We start from the raw sequence: 20445 nt of genomic DNA, 5'->3' as shown, positions 1-20445 counted from the left end.
ATGTCTTTGGATTTTAGTGCATAGAATTGGGGAATTTGCAAGAGTTGGAATGCATTGTCGAGATTAATCTAATTTGGCTGACTATTGACTTAAAACAGTCCCTTTAGGTAGATGTTCTTCGTGTCTCTTACGAAAATTCCTCCCATCAAACCGAGGCAGACACAACTGGGCAACTTTCTTGGTCAATTGCCCAGTTGTTAAAGGTAGTTTTTCTTCCTGTTGCCCAGCTATAATCTGAGGGACTACAACTTGGAACAAGTTTCTTCTTGTCCTTCCATTAGTGGGCCTTGGGGTTTTTTTGGGCAGCTTTTTAGATATTTGAAAATGCCTCACATACGCTCTCTTAATTTTCTCCCCTTCAAAAAAAAAATGCTTTGGTTTCCATAATATCAGTTTTTATTTCTTGTTTTCCCTCTCTCCCTTGTCGGAATTACGGTAGCTCAATTTTTTGTATCTTTAAAAATATCTACTACCACTATGGAACTCCCTCCCTTAGGAGACAGTGATGGCCACCAACCTAGATAATAATAATAATAATAATAATAATAATAATTTATTATTTATACCCCGCCCATCTGGCCGGGTTCCCCCAGCCACTCTGGGCGGCTTCCAACAAAACAGAAATTCTAAAACACAGAAATCCATCAAACATTAAAATACAGAGATCCATCAAACATTAAAAGCTTCCCTAAACAGGGCTGCCTTGAGATGCCTTCTAAAGGTCTGGTAGTTGTTGTTCTCTTTGACCTCTAGTGGGAGGGCATTCCACAGGGTGGGAGCCACTACCGAGAAGGCCCTCTGCCTGGTTCCCTGTAACTTGGCTTCTCGTAGTGAGGGAACCGCCAGAAGGCCCCCGGAGCTGGACCTCAGTGTCCGGGCAGAACGATGGACACTAATCTATCTTTAAAAGATAGATTAGGCAAATTTATGGAGGCAGTGTTAGAAACCCAGTTATATAAGCTAGGCACCAAATGGCTCTTTAAACCAAGGTTCTAGTCGCCAAAACGGAATGTACAGTTGCCATTTGGGGGCAAGACAGCTCTAAAGTCTTATTTTTCAAATGATGTACTGATTGATTCTCAGATAAACATCTGGTTAGTTCAGATGACAACCTTGAGCTAGGTTAAGAGCTTTGAGAACTTAAAGAACAGCCACCTTATCTAGGGACAGTCCACATATATATTGGCCTATTCCAACCTCTTTTTCTTCATGGTGACTGCTCCTGCTCAGACCGCACAGAAAAAGCATTTTGGCTCCTGGAATCCATTCTGATGGTGCAGATGAAATATAACTGATAGAATTCTACAGGATGGTGTATTAGTGTGTGAAAACAGTCCAGAGCCAGTGAACTGCAGGCATGCACCTCCATCCTGGTGCCCAGACATCTTTACTTGGTCAAAAGTGGTCAGTAGCCAAAATGCACCTGGCGCCTGGCTAATTTCAAACACTGCTGATGGAGAGGGTTATCAATGGCTGTGTTCTGCCTCCACATAGCCATGATGGCTAATCTTCTGCCTCCACAGTTGGAGGCAGCAATGCTTCTGAATACCCGTTGCTGGAAACCACAAGAGGGGAGAGTGCTCTTGTGCTTGAATGATATTTGTGGGTTTCCCACAGCCATCTGGTTGGTGACAGGATGCTGGACTTGATAGGCTATTGGTCTAATCCAACAGGCTGTTCTTATGCTTGTATGAGGATCCAAGCACACCAGCAAGTGACAGCACAATATTTTTTGGCACCTGAGCTGGAAAAACCAAGTGGCACTTGCTCTTCCCTGCATGACCCTGGGGAGCGCAACTCACCTGGGCGTTTTCTTGTGCAAGCTTCCTTTTAACGGAACAGAACTTGTCTCCCAATAATTAACAGGGATGCAGTCCAATGGATAAGGGGAACAAGACTTGTACAAGAAACAGTGAACAGGAGTTGTGCGAGAGCATTCCTGTGTGCTTGCGCACCTCCATTCCAGTGGGCCTTGTGCAAGAGAACTTCCTTGTAAGGATTGTGCCATATGGATTAGATCTTTCTCTTGCACTGAGTTGTATTTAACAGTGCTCCTTAAATCACGGCCCTCTGCCAGACATAGTACTCCAGCTGAGCTCAGTCTTGCTGCCAAGTTGGAGCGATGTTGTCACTCCCTGCGTCTTCCATTCAGGGCTTCTGCTATCGTGTGTGGCAGAAGGATTAACTGCTTCTTTGCAGTGGAACCGTAATTCAGTTTCCTGCATGCAAACCAGTGTAACCCTTTCCTCATTACTAGAGCCTAGCTAGGGTACTGTGCCTCACTTTGTTCTAATGCTTTTGCTTAAGTTTATTACTAAGGTATGAGTAGGTTAAGCCCATCAAAAAGAGCCTGGCTGGAAGAGATCAAGAATTTATTTAGTCTTTAGACAGTTCAGAAACTTCAGCTAGTGCAGAAGTCAGCGGCCAGGTTGCTCAATGGTGCAAGACGATTTAAGCATATGGCATCAACTCTGGTGGGACTGCGCTGGCTACCAATTAGTTTCTGGGCCCAATTCAAAGTGCTGGCATTGACCTATAAATCCTTAAATGGCTCAGGATTGCAATACCACAAGGACCGCCTCTTTCCATATGAAACTACCCCGACTGTGAGACCATCTTCGAGTATCTCCATCAAAAGAGAATCCAGAGGGGGACAACATGAGAACAGTACGCTTCCGAGCACAATTCAAAGTGTTGGTGTTGACCTTTAAAGCCCTAAATGGCCTTGGCCCTGCATACCTGAAGGAGCGTCTCCACACCCATCGTTCAGCTCCAAGGGCCTTCTGGTGGTTCCCTCAATGCAAGAAGTGAGGTTATAGGGAACCAGGCAGAGGGCCTTCTCGGTAGTGGCTCCTGCCTTGGGGAACGCCCTCCCATCAGATGTCAAGGAAATAAACAACTACCTGACTTTTAGAAGACGTCTGAAATCAGCCCTGTTTAGGGAAGTTTTTTTTAAAAAATTTTTTTATTGAATTTTGCAACAAAAACACACACATTTATACATAAATAAAAAGAAACAAAAACTAAAAAACTAAAAAATACAAATACAAAAAATATTAGAATAATGTACAGAAACTTGTATAAAACAGTGAACTATACACACACACACACACACACACACACACACACACACACACACACTAGCTGGCCCCATCACGCGTTGCTGTGAGTTTTTGTGCTAAGTTGACCTTTCCCTGTTAAATGCACTTTCAGAGTCTCCCTTCAGAGTCCCCTCACCTGCCCTGTCCCAACCCTGACTCCCCTACTGTAAGTTTCAAAAATAAGACTCCCCCACCCACACGTGTTCCTGAAAATGTCCCCACCCCCCCACTGCATTGCCTGACTCAGGGTCCTACCTCCCCTCCCCATGGCAATGGGGTTTCCCCCCTCCCTTTGTTGTGCCTCATCCCTGTGATTTCCCCACCATGTGAAAGGCCCATATTCTGTTTGTTTTTGCCTACTGGGCAATGTTGCGGCCTACTCAGTTTTCCCTGTCCCAACCCACCACCCACTGCTTTGGCTGACTCAAGGTCCCCCCCCCCCGCATGGCTATGTGTTTTCCCCCTCCCTTTGTTGTGCCTCATCCCTGTGACCCCCCCCATTGTGAAAGCCCCATATTCTGTTTGTTTTTGCCTGTGGCCTACTGGGCAATGGTGAGGCCTACTCAAGTTTCTCTGCTGGGCAATGCTGCGGCCTACTCAGTTTTCCCTGTCCCAACCCACCCCCCACTGCTTTGGCTGACTCAGGGTCCCCCCCCCCCGCATGGCTATGTGTTTTCCCCCTCCCTTTGTTGTGCCTCACCCCCGTGCCCCCCCGGTGTGAAAGGCCCTATTCTGTTTTTTTTGCCTGTGGCCTACTGAATGGTGTGGCCTACTCAGTTTTCACTGCTTGGCAATGCTGCAGCCTATTGAAAAAGCTGGGCCTTGTTGCTGCCAAAGGACTTTTTCAGTTTGTTGCTGTGGAATTTTGTGATGTCATCTGGTGGCGCAGCTTTGGATGCGGCAGCGTGCAGATGATCTGCCTTTCTATTGGATGCCGCTGGAGTCTTCAGAGCTTCTGGTGGTGACGTCTAATTTGGGCGCCACTTTTTTGTGTTTAATCAATATTTTAGGTGTGAAAGGTGGATTTTTTAAAATGCCAGATCCCTCCCTGATGGAACGCTGTGACCAAATTTGTTACGTTATGGTTCAGCAGTTACGGAGAAAGGCTGGGACATCTACGCATGCAATGCCTACATTTACACACACACACACACACCATATTTCAGTTCTTTTTTTCCTCTTCCCATTGTCTTCCCTCATCCTCAGCACGGTTCTGTTTTCATTTTTGGTAAACTGTTTCCATCTTATTTATCCCATAATTCATTTTGCAGATGTTAATTGAAACAAGTCCAAGTATTAGTTTGAGGGCACTGGTTTTTAAGATACTCTCTGTATTTTTCCCATTCTTTTTGAAGTTTTTGCTTGGACTGACCCCTAATATCCTCTGTTAATCTAGTCAATTCAATATAATCAAATAATTTGTCTTGCCATTCTGTTTTCGTCAGTATTAATTCTTTTTTCCAGTTTTTGGCAATTAATGTTCTCGTGGCTCCTGTGGCGTAAAGGAATATTCGTATCTAATATTCCCAAAAAAAATGATTCTGTTTTCTTCTTAAAATTTTGTTTGAACATTTTCTTTAACTCCTCATATACCATATCCAAGAAGCCTATGATTTTATCGCATGTCCACCACATATGTAGAAGCATCCCCTCTACTTGGTTACACCTCCAACACAGGTTGATTTTGTTTTATGCATTTGGCATATTTTGGTTGGTGTTAAATGCCATCTGTAAAACATCTTTATTAAGTTTTGCTTTATCGCTTCCCTGTTTAGGGGAGTTTTTAATGTTTGATCTTTTATCGTGTTTTTAATGTTCTGTTGGGGGCCGCCCGGAGTAGCTGGGGAAACCCAGCCAGATGGGTAGGGTATAAATTATTTATTCTTATTTTATTTATTTAAAACTGCAGTGGCTCCCCGTTTGTGAAATGCTCTCTCCAGGGAGGTTTGCCTGGCGCCTTCATTATATATTTTTAGGCGCAAGGCAAAAACGTTCCTGTTCAATCAGCCTTTTGGCTGACTGACATCTAATGCCATTTTAAAATGTGTTGGTTAGAGGGGGATTGTTTGGTTGTTGTTTTTATTTTTATGTATTTTGTTTTTACAATGTGAATTTATGTTGTGAACCACCTTGAGACTGGTGGGTATAGGGTGGTGTACAAAGTTTAATAATAATAATAACAATAGTGGTCTAGCATCCTATTGGGACGCGGGTGGCGCTGTGGGTTAAACCACTGAGCCTAGGGCTTGTCGATCGGAAAGTTGGTGGTTCGAATCCCCGTGATGGGGTGAGCTCCCGTTTCTCGGTCCCTGCTCCTGCCAACCTAGCAGTTTGAAAGCACATCAAAGTGCAAGTAGATAAATAGGTACCGCTCCGGTGGGAAGGTAAACGGCGTTTCTGTGTGTGCTATGGTTCGCCAGAAGCGGCATTGTCATGCTGGCCACATGACCCGGAAGCTGTACGCTAGGTCCCTCGGCCAATAAAGCGAGATGAGCACTGCAACCCCAGAGTCGTCTGTGACTGGACCTAATGGTCAGTGGTCCCTTCACCTTTACCTTTAGCATCCTATTTCTCACAGTGCCTCTATCCCCAGGTCATTCTGGTAAGCCCCCCTCAAGCTTGTGTACAGTAGGGGAGGAGAAACTGTCTTTTCTGTACACCAGGGTTAGCCATCCTGGTGCCTTCCAGAAGTTTTGGACTCCAGCTCCCATCAGCCCCAGGGATGATGGAAGTTATAAACCAACAACATCTGCAGGTCACAATCTAGACACGTGAGCCAGAAACCAGAAGCAAATTCTGCTGCACGTACTAACTCCTTTCATGTGTGATCTGAGTAGTATTTGGCTGGGGTGCTGCAGTGACGGAATCTCTCTCTTGCATGCAACTATGGAGACATTTTTCTTTCTTTTTTATGAATGAAAGTGGGTGCAATTTAACTCAAATCACGATAAAAATATTTGAATGGGTCACCAGGTGCCTGGTATAATTGCCTTGCCTTGACTCACTGGTTACCTGTCAGCCATTCAGATTTATTGTTCAGTCCAGTGCACCAATTTCTTAAGCTCAGTTGGAATTTTACTGCACTTACGGGAGGTTTATAGAATCACAGCATTACTTGCTGTTCAAAAGTGAGAGAAACTGAACCAGGCATGAATCCAGGACAGATTTCTGTGAAAGTTCTAGAAGCGCTTCCATGTGTCATTGGCTCTATGCGATGACCTTCATGTTTGAGAGCCCCTTCCGGTGTGGATCACTTTGCCAAGCGCCATACCCCTGTCTGCCAACTTTCAGAACTGCCATGCAAGCTTCCCAAGTGATGGGATGACCCTCATGGTGGGTGATTCTTGCATGTTAGGGGCAGGATTGTCTGTGCTTTAAAAGTACAGAGGTACCTCGACTTATGAATGACTCTACTTACGAATGTTTCTATTTATGAACGGAGCTCCGTCCGCCATCTTGGATGCGGTTTAGATAGGATTTTTCCGACTTACGAATTTTTAGATAGGTTTGCTTCGACTTATGAATTTTTTCTCCCAATGCATTCCTATGGGATTCGACTTACGAATTTTTTCGACTTACGAATGTGCGTTCGGAACGCATTAAATTTGTAAGTCGAGGTACTACTGTAATGACATTCTGCACCCAGACAATGGGAATTCTTTGCCAAAAGGGGGAAAAACTGAATTCTGTGACCCTATTAAATTATGCAGAGTTATATAGCTTCTCCTCACTGAGTAATTCATTTGTAATTTTTACTATTTGAACTCTGTCTATGTTCGCTGCTTCTGCTAACCATAGGGCAAGGTGCACATACTGAAGCCCTCTCCTCTGGTCTTCGCCCAGTTACTATCAAGCATATCTTTTAATAGGGTCTAGAAGCTTGCTCCGTCCATGAAACAGAATCATGTGCACCAAATTCAAAATTTGCATTTCTGCATATATACCACCCTGATGATGGTCTCCACATGGAGCTGAGGTCATGCAGCAATGTTTCCATCCATTGCCACGTGGGGGTGGGGTGGGTGGTGTAATGTGAGAACTGGACCAGAGACGCATGATCTACTAATCTCTTTAATTACTGAGATGGGTTATTTACTAAGCTTTGGGTGTTACTTTGCAACCATCAAAAGGGGGAATTGGGTGCCTTTGGCATAATTTGTTCCTCATAAAAAACCTATGTTGACTCCTAGTAATTATCATGCATCATATATATGTGGTTGTTTTACCGCTTATTATTATAACCTCAGAGGTAAGAATTGAGCCACCAAGCATATATATATTAAGAATTAAGGCACCAAGCCTATAATTTCCCATCTCACGCACTGGATCATCACCTTGTCGTGGTGAGTGGGTTTGCATGTTCCTATGACCCCTGTAAGCAAAGTTGTCGGGGGCCTCATACTCCCAGCAGGGTCACCCAAGGCGGTAAGGTCAAAGGGGAGGAGCTAGACAAAGAATGATCCAAGAAGTCCCCAATGGCAGATAATAATAATAAATATATTAATAATTTATTATACGCTGCCCATCTCACTGGGTTGCACCAGCCACTCTGGGCGGCTTCCAACCTATATAAAAACATAATTAAAAATGAAAGCACTTCAGATGGCTTGGGGGGTCGGATAACTCCATACCCTCCAACATTTCTTCAATGAAAATAGGGACGTCCTAAGGAAAAGCGGGACATTCTGGGATCAAACCAGAAACCGGGATGGCTACTGTAAATCTTGGACTCTCCCTGGAAAATAGGGACACTTGGAGGTCTGGTAACTTGAGACAGTGGTTTAGAAAGCAATTAATAAGTCATCAGCAATCAGGGTGGATAAAAATCAATGATTTTTTTAAAAAATCAAAAAAATCGGATTTTTTTGATTTAAATCGGATTTTTTTGATTTAAATCGATTTTTTTGATTTAAATTTGATTTTTTTAAATAAAATGCTTTTTGAGGAAAACATATTACCATCCAAAGGTTATTCCATCATGAAATAAAGATTAGTTTTTTTAATTATGTAGTATAAGGTTGTATATGTTTAATTTTGGGGGTAAATAAATTCCATTAATCCATTCACCTCTTCCAGAGGTTTTTGTAAGATTATTGGGCAGTTTCTCTGCCCACAAGATATTATCACAGGTGCTTGGTTTACTTTTGCAGTTCTCAAAACTGAATTTGACTCAACAGAGATCACATGCCTCTTCTTCACAGCAAAAATGTTATAACATGAACAGAGTTGAGAAAAAGACCTTAATCCTATTGTTCTACAAACTTATGAATACAGAAGCAACCCCTTCAGTGCTAAGTTTCAAGAAGTTCAGTGAATAGAATAGAAACAATATTTTTCTGATTGTTTGGACAGTATTTAAGTTTTTCATGTGTAGGCTGGGCTGACAGTCTAAGTTTCTTAAAATATATATATTTTGTTTTTGTTTAGCCAAATTAGTTAACAAACATGGATGTTTGTTTAAGCAAATAACATTTGCTGAAATGTTATTGTTTCAGTTGAATAAATCTATTTAAATTGTTATTATTAAGGTAATGATTATTTTTCTCCTTCCTAAGTACAACAGTAAAGTTGTCCAAATATGAATGATTAACCTATTAAACTGGGGATAAAAAAACTAATATGAAAAGTTGTTATTCTAAAAATCTTCATCTACTTGCATAATAAAGTTATACCAGCAAGAATTAGTCTTTATGATTTAAATCAACTATGATTTAAATCAAGCCTTACTGACTAGTGATTTAAATCGTGATTTAAATCGTGATTTAAATCAGTTTGATTTAAATCAAATCCACCCTGTCAGCAATAGTACCAATGACATTTTTTAAAAAAAGCCTACTTAATTTTCAGCAGTGTGAAATAGGCTTGTGGTTTGAAACATTCACTTATTAAAGACGAGCCCCCAGATTAAACGACAGGTTTCATTTTCATTTAGTGCTGACTCCCAGCAGCTCCTGTGTCTAGAATATTGGGAGGGGGTGGGATTCTATGCACAATTGCACGATTCCCATCCTGCAAAGTCCTTTAAAAAAAAAAAGGACTTTGCCACTTGATTCTGCCAATTGTGTGAGCTGGTCCTTGGACAACTAGGCTCCTCTCTTGCATTGAGCTGTGAATGAAGCCTTGCTAATTAGCAAGGTGTAAATGGTTTTGTCTGAGGGTTGCTTGCTATTCCAAAAGGGACACCTGCTTACCCCTTTACACACTCTAGTGCAGAGGTTGGCTCCCTTTAGTGTGCACCGGCCGCTGCAATAAACTGGCCCTCCCTCTAACAAGACATGTGCCTCTTTGTCTGGGGAACTCGCTTGCCTGTAGCTTGTTAACCTCCTATGGCTTTTCACATCCTCTCCTGCCCCCCCCTTCTCCGTGTGCTCCCCATCTGGGAAGGTCACACAACATTGATTCAGGGCAAGATTGCTCCGACACGTCCTTTATGCCGCACCTGCTCATTACACCTTCCCCACTGCCCTCCTTGCCTCCTCTTGTTCCCCCTAAGTGACAGTTGCTTCGGAACATGCGCTGCCCTTGATACAATACCCTCATCATCTCTTCCCCACCTAGACTCTGTGAGCAGAAATCCCATCCTGTGGCAATTATTAACGCACTGCTAAGGCTGCTGCCTGGTTCACTCCCGTGCCTCGAGGCTGTTACTTTCAAGGGCCGCTTAAAGAATTGGGGTGGTTGTACACATATTCATATTTGGGCTGCACGATTTCGTGGGCGACTTAATCAACTATCCTTTGGGTTGATTAATTGGTGGTTGGGGGGGGGATTTTAATCAACGGAATTACTTCCGGTCCGGTGTGGATGCGGATCAAGGGGATATTTAATAGCGTGAAGCAGTTTTGGTTCTGATGTGTTACAGAGGAAAAGAAAGGTGTTGGAGTGGTAGCTGTTAAATTAACTCACACCAGGTTTTATTGCCTTTCTCTCTCTCTCCTTTTAGATAGCTAATAGCAGCTTTCAATGAGCTCCAGCTGGTCTTTGAATCAGGCATATTGTAGATCCCTACCTGTTTTGCCTTAGCAGTCCTACAGAGATGGGTGTTCCCAGGCCACTCAGTTGCATTTAAATTTGATCAGTGAACTTATAAATGGTTAAAGGTAAGGTGGGGGAAGAACAGAAACATTTTGTCAAGAGCCCCCAATTTCTCAGGTGGTGAAAATTCCAGGTATACAGTATGACAGGGTTTGGTTTCCATTACAGTAACTGTAAGAGAAGAATTGTGATTTGGGTTGGGTTGGGTTGGTTAAAAATGGTTTTTCTTAACAAACACAGGAGCAGAGCCTATTTGGAGGCAAATGAGCTCACCTAGAGCAAGCAGTAAAACTACAGTGGTGCCTCGCTTAACAAACGCCCCGTAAGACAAAATTTTCGCTTAAAGAAAGGATTTTTCTAGCGGAGGTTGCCTCGCTAGACAAATTCATTTTACGAAAAATTCGTCTAGCGAATCACGGTTTCCCATAGGAATGCATTGAAATTCAATTAATGCGTTCCTATGGGCAAATTTGTTTTTAAAAATTCAATGCATTCCTATGGGATTCGCTAGACAAATTTTTCGTTATAAGAATAGACCCGTGGGACGAATTAAATTCGTCTAGTGAGGCACCACTGTATTGCCCCTGCATTAGATTTCCCACAGCGATATTGCAGACCTTGCAGCCCCCTCTCTAGATGCTTCTAGTCATGCAGAAGTCGCATCTCTAAACCCCTTCCCTTCTGCGTGAATCAAAACTTTTAAAACTACTACTTAGTATTTATTAGGGAGTCACTTTCCAAGGGCTGCAGAGAGACTTCAGAACATCATGGACGTGTCAGTGGATAATCTCCGATTTATTAGCAAGCAGTTGGCTTGGCTTACAGTTTACCAGGTGAGATGCTACAGTCACAGTCTGAATACCAGAAGCCTTTGGGCAGGGCAGGTTGACTTAAAATCAAGACTATTCTAAAGCCATTGCTTTAGACTGCATGCACACAAAAAGGAAAAATTTAAACCGTAGTTTTAAACTGTACCATTTTGAAATCCATACATTTCCTGGGCAAGTATGTGTGCTAACTGATAGTTTTAACACATGTAACTACACAAAAACTTTGTACATCTGAGGAGCATAATCCAGAACCTTTGCCCATGTAGCAATTGTGCTTTTTGGACTCCAGATTTAGATCTGCGTAGCGGCAAGAGATTTTTGGCTCTCTCTGTACACATGCAACTTGTTTGACAAGTAAGGCATAAATTTATGCACGAGTTCTGTGAATAAATTTGGACAGGTCCCATTGAGCAAAATGGGACTTGCTTCCAAATAAACCTCCATAGAGTTAGGGCTGTAACAAATACCCAGAACATTCCAAAAGTGAGACTGTATTAACCAGTGGACAAAACAGTGTTTCTCCATGGGATGGAAAGTGGGTATTTAAGCTGTCATTAAAAATGCTCCTAATTTGAGCACTTGGAGGATATAAAATAAGAGTATAACAACCTTACATGCTCAGTTGATGATGCTAGTAAGATTTGGGGATCCTCCTAAATTCTAGGACTTATGATGACTTGGTACTCCAGTAGAAAGTCCAAAATAATAAGCACAATATGCTACTCCTGTGATTTAGTGGTCATGAGGGAGAATAGGAAGCCTTGCCTGTATGTTATGTCCAAACATAACATACTTTGTTCATGTTATGCTTTGTTTCTCCCTTAGAAGCCATGATGCTTTGTTGTTGCTTCATTGATCTTGGCATGTGAGGGAGCAACAAGCCACGGCCCGTGGTTTGTGATGTAACACGAAGTGAAGGCTTCCTGATTTGTTTATCTAGCTTGTCTCAGGAAAGGAGTGAAAGTGGGAGCCATTGGGGCAGCGTGAAGCAGCACACGGCTTGTTCTCGCTAAACCGCCTCAAGTCAGAAAGTCTAGCTTATCGTTCAATAGTAATGTGGCTATTGTGTCACTCATAATGCTCTTCACGAAAGTTGGCTATATTTTTCCATGGTCGTTTTACATAGAAAAGATGCCCGAAAACTTAGCATTTAATAGGTAAAGGTAAAGGGACCCCTGACCATTAGGTCTAGTCGCAGATGACTCTGGGGTTGCAGTGCTCATCTCGCTTTATTGGCCGAGGGAGCCAGCGTACAGCTTCCGGGTCATGTGGCCAGCATGACTAAGCCGCTTCTGGCAAACCAGAGCAGCGCACGGAAACGCCGTTTACCTTCCCGCCAGAGTGGTACCTATTTATCTACTTGCAGTTTGACGTGCTTTCGAACTGCTAGGTTGGCAGGAGCTGGGACCGAGCAACGGGAGCTCACCCCGTCGCAGGGATTCGAACCGCTGACCTTCTGATCGGCAAACCCTAGGCTCTGTGGTTTAACCCACAGCGCCACCCACGTCCCTAACATTTAATAGATGACCACAATTAATTTAGAAAAGTTTGTGCTCTCCATCTCTTTTTTTTAAAAAAAAGAGGCTGCTGTTGGAGGTGTTGTGGGAATATTGAAAATTTCCTCTTTAACTCTTGCCACCAAGTAACTAAAGTTCGCCACAAAGTTGCAATTCCTCAGCACTTTATATAAAGTATCTGAGGTTTTCCGCTATTAAACTCACTCAGCAGGGTCGCTCACTTCTGTTTTCACTCCTGCAACTTTCTTTCCTGCGCCATCTTCCTCACTGCTGCCAGGATAGCTGTCCAGATCTTCCCCAAATTTCAACCAGTATTCCGATAGATAAATCTAATCGGCTGTAGTCCAAAATCCGTTTTTATTTCCTGGAAGCTTGCCGCTTTCACCATAAGCCAGAGACTGCACAATGCAGGGTTAGTGGTGCTTCCCTTCACACCCACAGCTCAATCCCATCTCTGGGTTTATTAATAAAACCTGGGGAGCGGGAGAGCACACAAGGGCGCCGCTGGGTGCCACATCCCCCGAGGTAATCCCCTTGAGGTTCCGAGGTCCGCAGAGCCTTTGTGAGACCTCTAAACAACCCCATGTTACTCTGAATTCCCCGAAGGGCTATTCCGCGCTTCTTCCCAATGGCCACGGCTCGCCGGAAGTCCTTGAAACATACTTTCATGCCTGGAGGGAATGTAAAATCACCCACATATTCTGGAAATGGGTCTTCGATATCATTTCAAAAATTGTTTAAACAACCTCTCTCACCAAATCCAGCTTTAGTCCTGCTCTCATTAAGCCTAAATTCTGATCTTACTATTCAACACAGACATAATCTTTCTACCGGTGGCTGCATGTTTTGTTTTTGTTTTGGAAATCCCAGGCTGAGCTAGTTCAACAATACCTTGGCTATTTCAGAATGGCTAACTGGGTCTAGAAGAGTTGCATAAGGTGTTATAAAGAGACAAAGCTTTAATGTGACCTGGTCCCCCTCCTTTTCATATGCAATGGAAGTAGATAGCAAATTTCTCCCACCAATGTCACAAGCATGTCTATGGAGAGCCTAGATTGACAATTTTTGTTGTAAGATTATGTAAAATGATGCTATAAACTCAATGCTTTTTATTTTTTTGAGGAGACTGTATTAAATTTTATTTAACCAAATAATAAAAAGGGGCTGCTGCTAAAAATCAATTAAATATAAAAATTAGCTGATTTACATTTTTTGAAGAACAAAACCCACACTATTTATCTTCTGTGGTGGTGGGGAAGTATCCACCCTGTCAGTGGGAGGGGCTTTGGTTGCCTTCTTCCTGATTGGGTGGGAAGGACTTCATGAGATTAACTCCGCCCAAGTGGTTATTGTTTTCAGTTTCTCAATGGCCATTGTTATGAGCTCTCACCACAAGGAAACTGGCTCCCATGTTGCTAGTGGTTAGGTGTGAGCGGGGCCTCCGTTCGCTCCGGAGGAATAGACAGCAAACGCTTTCCCCCACCTACACCTCAAAATGCTGCTGATTCATATTTTATTATGGCATGTCAAAAAATCCTGTTGGGGAGTTCCCTCGTGTCTAGCAGGTGCCGGGCAGAATTTTGTATGCACTCAGAAAATGAGTGGCTGGTTGCTTGGATTTTCAAAATCTACCTCTTAGTGAATAAAATTAGCACAGCTGAGTGAGGTTGCTTGAGGGGACGTCTCTTTCAGCTTCTTTGTGACTCTGCTGCATCTGTGCCTTGTACATTTTACCCTGAACTGTGCTGACAGGAGAGCCATATTCTGTAAAAAGAATTTGCAGGAAGACAAAATAAAAGGACGCTGTAAACTGGAACAGCTCCTTTAGGTAATTTAGGCTGTGCAACTTTCCCTTTTTTCCCCTCTTTCCTTTTTTGGTTCTTTACCTGCTCTCCTCTCCTTTCCTGCTTGTGCTCACAGCAATTCTCTCCAGACATTAGGGAGTCGATTGGCAAACCATGACACAGAAATTTGGAATGTCTTTGTGGCTTTTGTTCTTCTCTCCCACCACCTCCCTCTTTGGGGAAGAGTTTGCTGTGTTCTGCCTGAATCTGGCAAGCCATGTTTTCCAGTAACCACAGTTTACCTACAGCTCTGGGATTGAAACGAACTATGAAACCATGGTTTCAGTGTCTCAATGGGAGACTCACCGTGTGATTAATGAGGATCATCGTTTGGCCAGTTTGATGGTCTGAATACCATTTTAAATAATGAAGGGAAAGGCAGCAGAAGGAGATTGTATTTGAATACAGTACAGTGGTGCCTCGCAAGACGAATTTAATTCGTTCTGTGAGTCAATTCGTTTTGTGAAAAATTCGTCTTGCGAATTCCATAGGAATGCATTGAATTTTTTTTATTTTTTATTTTTTGCCCATAGGAACGCATTAATTGAATTTCAATGCATTCCTATGGGAAACCGTGATTCGCTAGACGAATTTTTCACAAAGCGAATTCGTCTTGCAAGGCAACCTCCAATCGCAAAACCCATTCGTCTAGCGGAAAATTCGTCTAGCAGGGCATTCGTCTAGCGAGGTACCACTGTATGTGGATTAGTTCCTGATAGTCAAATAATGGTTCAAATCCAATGTCTTATTCAAGAAATTAGGGAGGAAGGCAATCATTCTGTCAGAGCAAGTATTTTGGCTTGCTGGACAGAACAATCCTCCCTCTCTGTTCTGGGGTTTCTCCTGACCCCCTGACCCAATTTCAGAGAGGCGGGCAGGGGGAGGGAGGAAGCCCCATTGTACAAGTGGAAGCCCTTGCACAGAACTTCTGTTGATGCAACTCATTAGTTGAATCCCTCTCCTTGGTAATTTTTATAGAACCTGATTCGTTTCAGTACTTTTTCTGTGTGTATGTAAGAGAGAGGAAGAGAGAGAGAGAGAGAGAGAGAGAGGGAGAGAGAGACTTTCTAACTTTCTCCCCCTTATTTGCAACCTGACTAACTCTGGGCTCTATCCAATACGTGCTGCTTCAAAATGTGGTTCCAATTCTGTGTGCACAGGTATTTGTGCACGAGCCCTATTGAATTCAGTTGGACTTGAGCCAAGGTGACTGTGCACAGAGTCACATAGCCCATGAAAGCATTGATGGTTGGCACCTGTTCAGCGCTAATGCTTTAAAGAGCCCTCTGTCTGTTGCCTGAGCAATTTATGCCTTTTCCGTGACCATCCCAAGACGCTGGTTAACAGAATGTGCTGTGAGCCAGGAAGTCTCTGGTTTACATCTCACTTTTGCCTTGAATTCCCTCGGTAGCCTATGGCAAGGCATTCTTCTCTTGGCAGACCCCCTTCTGCAAAATGAAGATAAATTAACACAGTATTCAGAGAAAAGGACTGAAGGCTCCTGGTACAGTTCTGCTGCTGAAGTTAAAGTGATATCTACCTGGACTGTCCTCTCTGAGCACCTTGAGCCAAATATTTATGCTGCCCCACCAAAGTAATTCTGAGTAACTGTGCCTGGCTCCTTGGACACCTAATGTGAGAGCTCACAGCAGAGTGTCATTGTCAAGGCAGCTCTCAATCATAGCATCCTTCATTTAAAAGTAAAAACCAAGCACATGTGAAATAGGTATATAAGCAGTTGTTGCCCTGAGGGCAGGGTTTGAAATTAGCAGGGCGCCAGGTGCATTTTGCACCTGAAGATTCTTTATTTGCGAGCACCTCAAAAAGTCTGGGTGCCATTTTTTTAATGCCTGGATGACATAATAATAATAATAATAATAATAATAATAATAATAATAATATATTTATACCCCGCTCATCTGGCTGGGTTTCCCCAGCCACTCTGGGCGGCTTCCAACAGAAAAATGAAATAAAATAATCTATTAAACATTAAAAGCCTCCCTAAACAGGGCTGCCTTCAGATGACACTACTCAAGGATTACTGAAATGTATGTGCTCTAAAGCGTCGAAGTATATGTAAAGGATAGACAATATGTTAGGTAGTTTAACAAGAAAGAATAGACTGTTTTGAAAACTGAAGTATGGTACCAATATTTTTTATTGTACAGTCATACCTCGGTTTGACTGTAAGGGACCCAGGTGGCGCTGTGGTTAAACCACTGAGCCTACGGCTTGCTGATCAGAAGGTCGGCGGTTCGAATCCCTGTGACGGGGTGAGCTCCTGTTGCTTGGTCCCAGCTCCTGCCAGCCTAGCAGTTCGAAAGCACGTCAAAATGCAAGTAGATAAATAGGAACCGCTACAGCGGGAAGGTAAACGGCGTTTCCATGTGCTGCTCTGATTCGCCAGAAGCGGCTTTGTCATGCTGGCCACATGACCTGGAAGCTATACGTCGGCTCCCTCGGCCAATAATGCGAGATGAGCGCGCAACCCCAGAGTCAGTCACGACTGGACCTAATGGTCAGGGGTCCCTTTACCTCGGTTTAAGTACGCTTCGGTTTGAGTACTTTCAGTTTAAGTACTCCGCGGACCCGTCTGGAACGGATTAATCCACTTTCCATTACTTTCAATGGGAAAGTTTGCTTATGGTTAAGTACGCTTCAGGTTAAGTACGGACTTCTAGAACCAATTACACTCATACCTCGGGTTAAATACGCTTCAAGTTGAGTACTCCGTGAACCTGTCTGGAACAGATTAATCCACTTTCCATTACTTTCAATGGGAAAGTTCGCTTCAGGTTAAGTACGCTGCAGGTTAAGTACAGACTTCCGGAACCAATTGTGTACTTAAACCGAGGTACTACTATGAACACCAAATAAAACGCATATTGACAATTTCTGCTAAAAATGTGATATTAACAATGGGTCACTTATGTGAATTGCTTATTAATTCATGCTTATCAAAATAAAATAAAAAAATTGCCCACCCCTCCGGTGGCAGCTAGACCCAGGTTCTAGAAGCCATTTGGCTCCTAGCTTTTCTATCCCAGTTTCTTAACACTGCCTGAGGATGTATCTGCACTTCCTGTTGCCCTACTGCTTTCCCCAGGGAAAACGGCTATCTAGCATTCTGTTGAGCAAATGGCAATTCGGGTTTTCCCTAGGAAAGGAGCAGGGCAAGGGGGGGAAACGCTTGGAGCTGTGCTTTCTAGGTTTGCGATAAGCGGAAGTATGGCTAAGCCCCAAGGCTACTGCCCCGTGACATTTGCTGGGCTGCTGTGATGTCATGCCATGTTCACAAACATTCTAATGGTTCAGGGAAAACATTCTGCTCGCATCAGGTTGACAAAGAATACTCCTTTAATAGCAGGAGGAGATAACTTAGGAGGAAAACCTTTAAACAGAATTGGGGCTGGCTTCCTGCATTTTTTTTCCAGAAAGGGAACAAATATTAAAATGGTGGGAGACGAGGAGCTGGAAACCTGAGTGAGAGAAGACCCGAAAGGTGTTGTTGTTGAGGTTCTAGGAGATGTAAAGTGACCAAGGAAACAGTGGACCTAAATGCGGAGACCCTTAGGAAAGCGGCAGAGAATTGGGACAAAAAGAGGTGCCATAAGATTGAGAGAGTGCTGGGGCCAATTGGAGAGCTGGTCTGGAGGAAAACCTCTGGCAGAGCCTAGGGAATAATAGTGCCCGTGTTCTTTGTAGTGAATTGACAGCTGAGAAGGGGGGGGGGGCAAAGTAATGATTATTGGGGGAGGGCGTTTGATTGCTAGTCTCCTGTATCTTTGTTTAATTGTGCATGTCTCAGTCCTCAGTAACGTTGATGAATTAGGAGTTTAGAGAAGAGCAACAGAAGCTATTAATGGACTGCAGACGATTGATGAGGCAAGTTGCCCAACGAATGGTAGATACTGGCTAAATGATGACTAAATAGAATGGCTACAAGTGTCTGGAGAATGTAAACTGATATAAGCATTTCGATATCTGAGACACACACTTTTTCTGAATTAAAATTGAAGGCCTTTCTTTACCAACCCCCCCCCACCTTAAAATATGTTAAGAGTGTAATTTTTCTACTCCCTATATTGTTGAGCTTTATGCACCTAGAGCAGTGACTCATGCAGAGATCCCACAGGTAATTCTGCCACTGCCTATACTTTGGGAGCGAGTGAATGACTGTGTCTGATGCGGAGTTACGGCAAAATTACCCACTCCTGTCTAGTGGGGGACTGATCTGGAAAGAGAAGAGACCAGATCAGGGACTCGTACAGAGACTGAGCAAGCATCCTTCTCTGGGGGTGGGTACTTGGGCAACTCATAGAAACTTGACAGCCCACTGCTAGGAACTCGAGGCTTAAGCAATCCGGGGGTAAAAAACGACAAACAACTTAATGCTTGGAAGTAATGATGAGAAGCCCCTTGCGTGGTTTACCTGTAACTTAGCTGCACATATTCATGCAGAAATTTGTCTCCATTTGGCTTGAGGATACATCCCCCCCCCCCAATTGCAGAGAGATGTTTCTGTCACTGCAGAAAATTTGTCGGGACTTGTCCCGGTGCTTGCCTGGAATCCACACAGACTCCGGCTCCGATGTTTTTTTGGGGTGGGGTGGGGTGGGGGGTGGGAATACCTTTGTGGCTGGATTTCTTATTTAAGTGTAATCTCTTGGTTTCCAATCCAGATGTGGTTGTTGATCGAAGAAACTGGTCCCCAACAACTCCCATGAAATATAGATGAACTTGTGATTGTGCAGACAGTGAAGTGGGCATGGGGATTTATGCGTTGTCGCCTCCAACTCCAGCACTAAAAATAACTCAATCGCACATCAGAAGGTGATGCTACAAACCTGAAATATTTATTTGACATTCTTGCACACCGGCCTCAGCAGCCAAAGTACTGATTGCACCTTACACTGGCTGGAGGAGCATGGACACACTTAGCTGGAAAGCAGAATATGGGGAGAGAAAGGACGAAGGTCTCTTTGTGCCCTTCTGAGACCCAAATATATGTCAGGAGGAAGAGAACCTTCTCTCAGGTCTCTGTTCTGTCTGAGCAGAATTTTAGATGGCTGGAAGTTAGTCTGGGCTAGATGCACTCTGCACTAAACAAATGAGAAATAAAATTGGAATCCTGCCCCAGGAGAATACGCTTTCTTGACAGAAAAAGTTCCATTATCTGGGCTGCATACGCAAGACAAAAAGAGCAGGTTTGCATCATGTCCCTGGCTTTGCATAGAAATTTCTTCTTGCTTCAAAATAAAAGATGCATTCAGTACCATTTCCCATGTTTGTTTTGTGCAGTGGCAAAATAATGGCGCACAGCCTTTCCAGCGATCCTCTTGCCATTCTCCTGCAGTTTTACTTCCATATATTGGTTCCCTGTACCGTAGCTCTTTTTCTGCAGTGGCTCCCTGCCCCAGGGAAGTTTGCCTGGTGCCTTCATTACATAAGGCAAAAAGATTCCTCTTCTCCCAGGCCTTTGGCTAATTAAACAATCTTTTAAAACTGTGAGAGTTGGGGGGGGGAGCTATTGTGTTATGCACTATTGTGTTTTTATATTGCGCAGTCAGGCGGAGTCCCCCAAAGCCCCAGGCAGCCCCCGAGCGGAATGATGGCACAAGACCACGTTCTATGGGATTAAAATTGGCCACAACTTTATTAAGAATTCAGATGTAGGGAGACCTTGGCTCAGGCATTGGGCGTATATCCCTCCCAGCCCCCAGCTGGAGATCTGGGTAATTTCAGGGTTATCCAGCATGTGTGGGGGTTGGGCTAGCTCTGGAGAACATATGTTCAAGCAGATAGCCCGCCCCCCTCAATTGCAGCCGCTGGAGGGGGAGGGCAATGACAGGAATGACTCTGTTTCAGCTGTGTGCAAGGTAAGGTTACCTCCTCCTACCTGGCTGACCCCCCCCGGCAACGCCTCCCTGAGCTGGATTGGACAGGTAACTGCGTGGGCGGAGACCACCAGTATCCAGCCCGGGAAGGCAGCGCTGGCCTCCGAACTTCCAGGGCTGCCTCAGGGATCCCAGGGGGCTGCGCGCGACCCCGCAAAATGCGCCACCCCTTTTATGTGGGGAACAGTCATTGTAAACTATTCTGTGATCTTCAGATGAAG

At 43.8% G+C, this 20445-nt stretch overlaps 1 protein-coding gene across 5 annotated transcripts in view; it reads left to right on the top strand.

Annotated features, from left to right (window-relative positions):
* Positions 1-20445, top strand: part of LOC118075359 (ephrin type-B receptor 5) — a 155198-nt gene that overhangs the window by 12244 nt on the left and 122509 nt on the right. The window lies entirely within an intron of this gene.

This window comes from Zootoca vivipara, chromosome 16, assembly GCF_963506605.1.
Source record: "Zootoca vivipara chromosome 16, rZooViv1.1, whole genome shotgun sequence".
Taxonomy (NCBI): domain Eukaryota; kingdom Metazoa; phylum Chordata; class Lepidosauria; order Squamata; family Lacertidae; genus Zootoca; species Zootoca vivipara.
The sequence above is the reverse complement of the archived record's forward strand: the minus strand, read 5'-3'. Positions and strand labels throughout refer to the sequence as shown.